The sequence below is a fragment of the Cyclopterus lumpus genome, chromosome 5 (genome assembly GCF_009769545.1).
Source record: "Cyclopterus lumpus isolate fCycLum1 chromosome 5, fCycLum1.pri, whole genome shotgun sequence".
Classification (NCBI taxonomy): Eukaryota; Metazoa; Chordata; class Actinopteri; order Perciformes; family Cyclopteridae; genus Cyclopterus; species Cyclopterus lumpus.
The window spans coordinates 17264772-17276237 of record NC_046970.1 but is presented as its reverse complement, the minus strand read 5'-3'; positions in this window follow the sequence as shown (position 1 = coordinate 17276237).

Genomic DNA, 11466 nt, shown 5'->3' with positions numbered 1-11466 from the left:
ATCCTCCCCACTGACGACTCACTTCATTCAAACATCTACTGAGCAAAAAACTGAAACATCACCAGTAGATACCAGTATGACTCATAGCCCATTGACTAGCCAAGAAGCATCTACAACAAAGGTGCCTTCATCGACAGGAGCAACAACATGAAACCATTACGACTGTGAGACCCACAAGGAAAGGAGATTCAACAGCGTCAACCTCTTTAATCCCCTCAAATGGAGAAGGAAGTACAACAAACACTAATGCTTCCAAAACAACAATCAATCCCACCACAAATACAGAGGTCTCAGCGAGTTCAATTTCTACATCCTCCCCACTGATGACTCACTTCAATCAAACATCTACTGAGCAAAAAACTAAAACATCACCAGTAGGTACCAGTACAACTCAGAGCCCATTGACTAGCCAGGAAATATCTACAACAATGGTGCCTTCATCGACAGAGCAACAACATGAAACCATTACGACGGTGAGAACCACAAGGAAAGGAGATCCAACAGCGTCAACCTCTTTACTAACCTCAAATGGAGAAGGAAGTACAACGAACACTAATGCTTTCAAAACAACAATCAATCCCACCACAAATACAGAGGTCTCAGCGAGTTCAATTTCTACATCCTCCCCACTGATGACTCACTTCACTCAAACATCTACTGAGCAAAAAACTGAAACATCACCTGTAGGTACCAGTACAACTCAGAGCCCATTGACTAGCCAGGAAATATCTACAAAAATGGTGCCTTCATCGACAGAGCAACAACATGAAACCATTACGACTGGAAGACCCACAAGTAAAACGGATTTAACAGCGTCAACCTCTTTACTCACCTCAAATGGAGTTGGAAGTACAACAAACACTAATGCTTCCAAAACAACAATCAATCCCACCACAAATACAGAGGTCTCAACGAGTTCAATTTCTACATCCTCCCCACTGATGACTCACTTCACTCAAACATCTACTCAGCAAAAAACTAAAACATCACCAGTAGGTACCAGTACAACTCAGAGCCCATTGACTAGCCAGGAAATATCTACAACAATGGTGTCTTCATCGACAGAGCAACAACATGAAACCATTACGACTGTGAGAACCACAAGGAAAGGAGATTCAACAGCGTCAACCTCTTTACTCACCTCAAATGGAGAAGGAAGTACAGCAAACACTAATGCTTCCAAAACAAAAATCAATCCCACCACAAATACAGAGGTCTCAGCGAGTTCAATTACTACATCCTCCACACTGACGACTCACTTTACTCAAATATCTACTGAGCAAAAAACTGAAACATCACAAGTAGGTACCAGTATGACTCATAGCCTATTGACTAGCCAGGAAATATCTACAACAATGGTGCCTTCATCGACAGAGCAACAACATGAAACCATTACGACTGGAAGACCCACAAGTAAAACGGATTTAACAGCGTCAACCTCTTTACTCACCTCAAATGGAGTTGGAAGTACAACAAACACTAATGCTTCCAAAACAACAATCAATCCCACCACAAATACAGAGGTCTCAACGAGTTCAATTTCTACATCCTCCCCACTGATGACTCACTTCACTCAAACATCTACTCAGCAAAAAACTAAAACATCACCAGTAGGTACCAGTACAACTCAGAGCCCATTGACTAGCCAGGAAATATCTACAACAATGGTGCCTTCATCGACAGAGCAACAACATGAAACCATTACGACGGTGAGTCCAATAAGGAAAGGAGATTCAACAGCGTCAACCTCTTTACTCACCTCAAATGGAGAAGGAAGTACAACAAACACTAATGCTTCCAAAACAACAATCAATCCCACCACAAATGCAGAGGTCTCAGCGAGTTCAATTACTACATCCTCCCCACTGACGACTCACTTCACTCAAACATCTACTGAGCAAAAAACTGAAACATCACAAGTACGTACCAGTATGACTCATAGCCTATTGACTAGCCAGGAAGCATCTACAACTATGGTGCCTTCAGCGACAGAGCAACAACATGAAACCATTACGACTGGGAGACCCACAAGGAAAGGAGATTCAACAGCATCAACCTCTTTAATCCCCTCAAATGGAGAAGGAAGTACAACAAACACTAATGCTTCCAAAACAACAATCAATCCCACCACAAATACAGAGGTCTCAGCGAGTTCAATTTCTACATCCTCCCCACTGATGACTCACTTCACTCAAACATCTACTGAGCAAAAAACTGAAACATCACCAGTAGATACCAGTATGACTCATAGCCCATTGACTAGCCAGGAAGCATCTACAACAATGGTGCCTTCATCGACAGAGCAACAACATGAAACCATTACGACGGTGAGTCCCACAAGGAAAGGAGATTCGTCAACCTCTTTACTCAACTCAAATGGAGAAGGAAGTACAACAAAAACTAATGCTTCCAAAACAACAATCAATCCCACCACAAATACAGAGGTCTCAGCGAGTTCAATTACTACATCCTCCCCACTTACGACTCACTTCACTCAAACATCTACTGAGCAAAAAACTAAAACATCACCAGTAGGTACCAGTACAACTCAGAGCCCATTGACTAGCCAGGAAATATCTACAACAATGGTGCCTTCATCGACAGAGCAACAACATGAAACCATTACGACTGTTAGTCCCACAAGGAAAGGAGATCCAACAGCGTCAACCTCTTTAATCCCCTCAAATGGAGAAGGAAGTACAACAAACACTAATGCTTCCAAAACAACAATCAATCCCACCACAAATACAGAGGTCTCAGCGAGTTCAATTTCTACATCCTCCCCACTGATGACTCACTTCAATCAAACATCTACTGAGCAAAAAACTAAAACATCACCAGTAGGTACCAGTACAACTCAGAGCCCATTGACTAGCCAGGAAATATCTACAACAATGGTGCCTTCATCGACAGAGCAACAACATGAAACCATTACGACGGTGAGAACCACAAGGAAAGGAGATCCAACAGCGTCAACCTCTTTACTAACCTCAAATGGAGAAGGAAGTACAACGAACACTAATGCTTTCAAAACAACAATCAATCCCACCACAAATACAGAGGTCTCAGCGAGTTCAATTTCTACATCCTCCCCACTGATGACTCACTTCACTCAAACATCTACTGAGCAAAAAACTAAAACATCACCTGTAGGTACCAGTACAACTCAGAGCCCATTGACTAGCCAGGAAATATCTACAAAAATGGTGCCTTCATCGACAGAGCAACAACATGAAACCATTACGACTGGAAGACCCACAAGTAAAACGGATTTAACAGCGTCAACCTCTTTACTCACCTCAAATGGAGTTGGAAGTACAACAAACACTAATGCTTCCAAAACAACAATCAATCCCACCACAAATACAGAGGTCTCAACGAGTTCAATTTCTACATCCTCCCCACTGATGACTCACTTCACTCAAACATCTACTCAGCAAAAAACTAAAACATCACCAGTAGGTACCAGTACAACTCAGAGCCCATTGACTAGCCAGGAAATATCTACAACAATGGTGTCTTCATCGACAGAGCAACAACATGAAACCATTACGACTGTGAGAACCACAAGGAAGGGAGATTCAACAGCGTCAACCTCTTTACTCACCTCAAATGGAGAAGGAAGTACAGCAAACACTAATGCTTCCAAAACAAAAATCAATCCCACCACAAATACAGAGGTCTCAGCGAGTTCAATTACTACATCCTCCACACTGACGACTCACTTTACTCAAATATCTACTGAGCAAAAAACTGAAACATCACAAGTAGGTACCAGTATGACTCATAGCCTATTGACTAGCCAGGAAATATCTACAACAATGGTGCCTTCATCGACAGAGCAACAACATGAAACCATTACGACTGGAAGACCCACAAGTAAACGGATTTAACAGCGTCAACCTCTTTACTCACCTCAAATGGAGTTAGGAAGTACAACAAACACTAATGCTTCCAAAACAACAATCAATCCCACCACAAATACAGAGGTCTCAACGAGTTCAATTTCTACATCCTCCCCACTGATGACTCACTTCACTCAAACATCTACTCAGCAAAAAACTAAAACATCACCAGTAGGTACCAGTACAACTCAGAGCCCATTGACTAGCCAGGAAATATCTACAACAATGGTGCCTTCATCGACAGAGCAACAACATGAAACCATTACGACGGTGAGTCCAATAAGGAAAGGAGATTCAACAGCGTCAACCTCTTTACTCACCTCAAATGGAGAAGGAAGTACAACAAACACTAATGCTTCCAAAACAACAATCAATCCCACCACAAATGCAGAGGTCTCAGCGAGTTCAATTACTACATCCTCCCCACTGACGACTCACTTCACTCAAACATCTACTGAGCAAAAAACTGAAACATCACAAGTACGTACCAGTATGACTCATAGCCTATTGACTAGCCAGGAAGCATCTACAACTATGGTGCCTTCAGCGACAGAGCAACAACATGAAACCATTACGACTGGGAGACCCACAAGGAAAGGAGATTCAACAGCATCAACCTCTTTAATCCCCTCAAATGGAGAAGGAAGTACAACAAACACTAATGCTTCCAAAACAACAATCAATCCCACCACAAATACAGAGGTCTCAGCGAGTTCAATTTCTACATCCTCCCCACTGATGACTCACTTCACTCAAACATCTACTGAGCAAAAAACTGAAACATCACCAGTAGATACCAGTATGACTCATAGCCCATTGACTAGCCAGGAAGCATCTACAACAATGGTGCCTTCATCGACAGAGCAACAACATGAAACCATTACGACGGTGAGTCCCACAAGGAAAGGAGATTCGTCAACCTCTTTACTCAACTCAAATGGAGAAGGAAGTACAACAAAAACTAATGCTTCCAAAACAACAATCAATCCCACCACAAATACAGAGGTCTCAGCGAGTTCAATTACTACATCCTCCCCACTTACGACTCACTTCACTCAAACATCTACTGAGCAAAAAACTAAAACATCACCAGTAGGTACCAGTACAACTCAGAGCCCATTGACTAGCCAGGAAATATCTACAACAATGGTGCCTTCATCGACAGAGCAACAACATGAAACCATTACGACTGTTAGTCCCACAAGGAAAGGAGATCCAACAGCGTCAACCTCTTTACTCACCTCAAATGGAGAAGGAAGTACAACAAACACTAATGCTTCCAAAACAACAAACAATCCAACCACAAATACAGAGATCTCAGCGAGTTCAATTAATACATCATCCCCACTAACGACTCACTTCACTCAAACATCTACTGAGCAAAAAACTGAAACATCACCAGTAGGTACTAGTATGACTCATAGCCTATTGACTAGCCAGGAAGCATCTACAACTATGGTGCCTTCAGCGACAGAGCAACAACATGAAACCATTACGACGGTGAGTCCCACAAGGAAAGGAGATCCAACAGCGTCAACCTCTTTAATCCCCTCAATTGGAGAAGGAAGTACAACGAACACTAATGCTTTCAAGACAACAATCAATCCCACCACAAATACAGAGGTCTCAGCGAGTTCAATTTCTACATCCTCCCCACTGATGACTCACTTCAATCAAACATCTACTGAGCAAAAAACTGAAACATCACAAGTACGTACCAGTATGACTCATAGCCCATTGACTAGCCAGGAAGCATCTACAACAACGGTGCCTTTAGCGACAGAGCAACAACATGAAACCATTACGACTGTGAGACCCACAAGGAAAGGAGATTCAACAGCGTCAACCTCTTTACTCACCTCAAATGGAGAAGGAAGTACAACGAACACTAATGCTTCCAAAACAACAATCAATCCCACCACAAATACAGAGGTCTCAGCGAGTTCAATTTCTACATCCTCCCCACTGATGACTCACTTCTATCAAACATCTACTGAGCAAAAAACTGAAACATCACCAGTAGGTACCAGTACAACTCAGAGCCCATTGACTAGCCAGGAAATATGTACAACAATGGTGCCTTCATCGACAGAGCAACAACATGAAACCATTACGACTGGAAGACCCACAAGTAAAACGGATTTAACAGCGTCAACCTCTTTACTCACCTCAAATAGAGAAGGAAGTACAACAAACACTAATGCTTCCAAAACAACAATCAATCCCACCACAAATACAGAGGTCACAGCGAGTTCAATTTCTACATCCTCCGCAATGACGACTCTCTTCACTAAAACATCTACTGAGCAAAAAACTAAAACATTACCAGTAAGAACCAGTACAACTCAGAGCCCATTGACTAGCCAGGAACTATCTACAACAATGGTGCCTTCATCGACAGAGCAACAACATGAAACCATTACGACTGTGAGTCCCACAAGGAAAGGAGATCCAACAGCGTCAACCTCTTTAATCCCCTCAATTGGAGAAGGAAGTACAACGAACACTAATGCTTTCAAGACAACAATCAATCCCACCACAAATACAGAGGTCTCAGCGAGTTCAATTTCTACATCCTCCCCACTGATGACTCACTTCACTCAAACATCTACTGAGCAAAAAACTGAAACATCACCAGTATATACCAGTATGACTCATAGCCCATTGACTAGCCAGGAAGCATCTACAACAACGGTGCCTTTAGCGACAGAGCAACAACATGAAACCATTACGACTGTGAGACCCACAAGGAAAGGAGATTCAACAGCGTCAACCTCTTTACTCACCTCAAATGGAGAAGGAAGTACAACGAACACTAATGCTTCCAAAACAACAATCAATCCCACCACAAATACAGAGGTCTCAGCGAGTTCAATTTCTACATCCTCCCCACTGATGACTCACTTCAATCAAACATCTACTGAGCAAAAAACTGAAACATCACCAGTAGATACCAGTATGACTCATAGCCCATTGACTAGCCAGGAAGCATCTACAACTATGGTGCCTTCAGCGACAGAGCAACAACATGAAACCATTATGACTGTGAGATCCACAAGGAAAGGAGATTCAACAGCGTCAACCTCTTTACTCACCTCAAATGGAGAAGGAAGTACAACAAACACTAATGCTTCCAAAACAACAATCAATCCCACCACAAATACAGAGGTCTCAGCGAGTTCAATTTCTACATCCTCCCCACTGACGACTCTCTTCACTCAAACATCTACTGAGCAAAAAACTAAAACATCACCAGTAGGTACCAGTACAACTCAGAGCCCATTGACTAGCCAGGAAATATCTACAACAATGGTGCCTTCATCGACAGAGCAACAACATGAAACCATTACGACTGTGAGAACCACAAGGAAAGGAGATTCAACAGCGTCAACCTCTTTACTTACCTCAAATGGAGAAGGAAGTATAACAAACACTAATGCTTCCAAAACAACAATCAATCCCACCACAAATACAGAGGTCTCAGCGAGTTCAATTTCTACATCCTCCCCACTGACGACTCACTTCACTCAAACATCTACTGAGCAAAAAACTGAAACATCACCAGTAGGTACCAGTACAACTCAGAACCCATTGACTAGCCAGGAAGCATATACAACAATGGTGCCTTCATCGACAGAGCAACAACATGAAACCATTACGACTGTGAGACCCACAAGGAAAGGAGATTCAACAGCGTCAACCTCTTTACTCACCTCAAATGGAGAAGGAAGTACAACAAACACTAATGCTTCCAAAACAACAATCAATCCCACCACAAATACAGAGGTCTCAGCGAGTTCAATTTCTACATCCTCCCCACTGATGACTCACTTCACTCAAACATCTACTGAGCAAAAAACTAAAACATCACCAGTAGGTACCAGTACAACTCAGAGCCCATTGACTAGCCAGGAAATATCTACAACAATGGTGCCTTCATCGACAGAGCAACAACATGAAACCATTACGACTGTGAGAACCACAAGGAAAGGAGATTCAACAGCGTCAACCTCTTTACTCACCTCAAATGGAGAAGGAAGTACAACAAACACTAATGCTTCCAAAACAACAATCAATCCCACCACAAATACAGAGGTCTCAGCGAGTTCAATTTCTACATCCTCCCCACTGACGACTCACTTCACTCAAACATCTACTGAGCAAAAAACTGAAACATCACCAGTATATACCAGTATGACTCATAGCCCATTGACTAGCCAGGAACCATCTACAACAATGGTGCCATCATCGACAGAGCAACAACATGAAACCATTACGACTGTGAGACCCACAAGGAAAGGAGATTCAACAGCGTCAACCTCTTTACTCACCTCAAATGGAGAAGGAAGTACAACAAACACTAATGCTTCCAAAACAACAATCAATCCCACCACAAATACAGAGGTCTCAGCGAGTTCAATTTCTACATCCTCCCCACTGATGACTCACTTCACTCAAACATCTACTGAGCAAAAAACTGAAACATCACCAGTAGATACCAGTATGACTCATAGCCCATTGACTAGCCAGGAAGCATCTACAACAATGGTGCCTTCATCGACAGAGCAACAACATGAAACCATTACGACGGTGAGTCCCACAAGGAAAGGAGATTCAACAGCGTCAACCTCTTTACTCACCTCAAATGGAGAAGGAAGTACAACAAACACTAATGCTTCCAAAACAACAATCAATCCCACCACAAATACAGAGGTCTCAGCGAGTTCAATTACTACATCCTCCCCACTGACGACTCACTTCACTCAAACATCTACTGAGCAAAAAACTAAAACATCACCAGTAGGTACCAGTACAACTCAGAGCCCATTGACTAGCCAGGAAATATCTACAACAATGGTGCCTTCATCGACAGAGCAACAACATGAAACCATTACGACTGTGAGACCCACAAGGAAAGGAGATTCAACAGCGTCAACCTCTTTACTCACCTCAAATGGAGAAGGAAGTACAACAAACACTAATGCTTCCAAAACAACAATCAATCCCACCACAAATACAGAGGTCTCAGCGAGTTCAATTACTACATCCTCCCCACTGACGACTCACTTCACTCAAACATCTACTGAGCAAAAAACTGAAACATCACCAGTAGGTACCAGTATGACTCATAGCCTATTGACTAGCCAGGAAGCATCTACAACTATGGTGCCTTCATCGACAGAGCAACAACATGAAACCATTACGACTGTGAGTACCCACAAGGAAAGGAGATTCAACAGCGTCAACCTCTTTACTCACCTCAAATGGAGAAGGAAGTACAACGAACACTAATGCTTTCAAAACAACAATCAATCCCACCACAAATACAGAGGTCTCAGCGAGTTCAATTTCTACATCCTCCCCACTGATGACTCACTTCACTCAAACATCTACTGAGCAAAAAACTGAAACATCACAAGTAGGTACCAGTATGACTCATAGCCCATTGACTAGCCAGGAAGCATCTACAACAATGGTGCCTTCATCGACAGAGCAACAACATGAAACCATTACGACTGTGAGACCCACAAGGAAAGGAGATTCAACAGCGTCAACCTCTTTACTCACCTCAAATGGAGAAGGAAGTACAACGAACACTAATGCTTCCAAAACAACAATCAATCCCACCACAAATACAGAGGTCTCAGCGAGTTCAATTTCTACATCCTCCCCACTGATGACTCACTTCAATCAAACATCTACTGAGCAAAAAACTGAAACATCACCAGTAGGTACCAGTACAACTCAGAGCCCATTGACTAGCCAGGAAATATTACAACAATGGTGCCTTCATCGACAGAGCAACAACATGAAACCATTACGACTGTGAGACCCACAAGGAAAGGAGATTCAACAGCGTCAACCTCTTTACTCACCTCAAATGGAGAAGGAAGTACAACAAACACTAATGCTTCCAAAACAACAATCAATCCCACCACAAATACAGAGGTCTCAGCGAGTTCAATTTCTACATCCTCCACACTGACGACTCACTTTACTCAAATATCTACTGAGCAAAAAACTGAAACATCACCAGTAGGTACCAGTACAACTCAGAGCCCATTGACTAGCCAGGAACTATCTACAACAATGGTGCCTTCATCGACAGAGCAACAACATGAAACCATTACGACTGTGAGACCCACAAGGAAAGGAGATCCAACAGCGTCAACCTCTTTACTCACCTCAAATGGAGAAGGAAGTACAACGAACACTAATGCTTTCAAAACAACAATCAATCCCACCACAAATACAGAGGTCTCAGCGAGTTCAATTTCTACATCCTCCCCACTGATGACTCACTACACTCAAACATCTACTGAGCAAAAAACTGAAACATCACCAGTAGGTACCATTATGACTCATAGCCCATTGACTAGCCAGGAATATCTACAACAATGGTGCCTTCATCGACAGAGCAACAACATGAAACCATTACGACTGTGAGACCCACAAGGAAAGGAGATTCAACAGCGTCAACCTCTTTACTCACCTCAAATGGAGAAGGAAGTATAACAAACACTAATGCTTCCAAAACAACAATCAATCCCACCACAAATACAGAGGTCTCAGCGAGTTCAATTTCTACATCCTCCCCACTGAACGACTCACTTCTACTCAAACATCTACTGAGCAAAAAACTGAAAACATCACCAGTATATACCAGTATGACTCATAGCCCATTGACTAGCCAGGAACCATCTACAACAATGGTGCCATCATCGACAGAGCAACAACATGAAACCATTACGACTGTGAGACCCACAAGGAAAGGAGATTCAACAGCGTCAACCTCTTTACTCACCTCAAATGGAGAAGGAAGTACAACAAACACTAATGCTTCCAAAACAACAATCAATCCCACCACAAATACAGAGGTCTCAGCGAGTTCAATTTCTACATCCTCCCCACTGACGACTCTCTTCACTCAAACATCTACTGAGCAAAAAACTAAAACATCACCAGTAGGTACCAGTACAACTCAGAGCCCATTGACTAGCCAGGAAATATCTACAACAATGGTGCCTTCATCGACAGAGCAACAACATGAAACCATTACGACTGGAAGACCCACAAGTAAAACGAATTTAACAGCGTCAACCTCTTTACTCACCTCAAATGGAGAAGGAAGTTCAACAAACACTAATGCTTCAAAAACAATAATCAATCCCACCACAAATACAGAGGTCTCAGCGAGTTCAATTTCTACATCCTCCCCACTGATGACTCTCTACACTCAAACATCTACTGAGCAAAAAACTGAAACATCACCAGTAGGTACCAGTATGACTCATAGCCTATTGACTAGCCAGGAAGCATATACAACAATGGTGCCTTCATCGACAGAGAAAGAAAATGAAACCATTACGACTGTGAGACCCACAAGGAAAGGAGATTCAACAGCGTCAACCTCTTTACTCACCTCAAATGGAGAAGGAATTACAACAAACACTAATGCTTCCAAAACAACAATCAATCCCACCACAAATACAGAGGTCTCAGCGAGTTCAATTTCTACATCCTCCCCACTGATGACTCACTTCAATCAAACATCTACTGA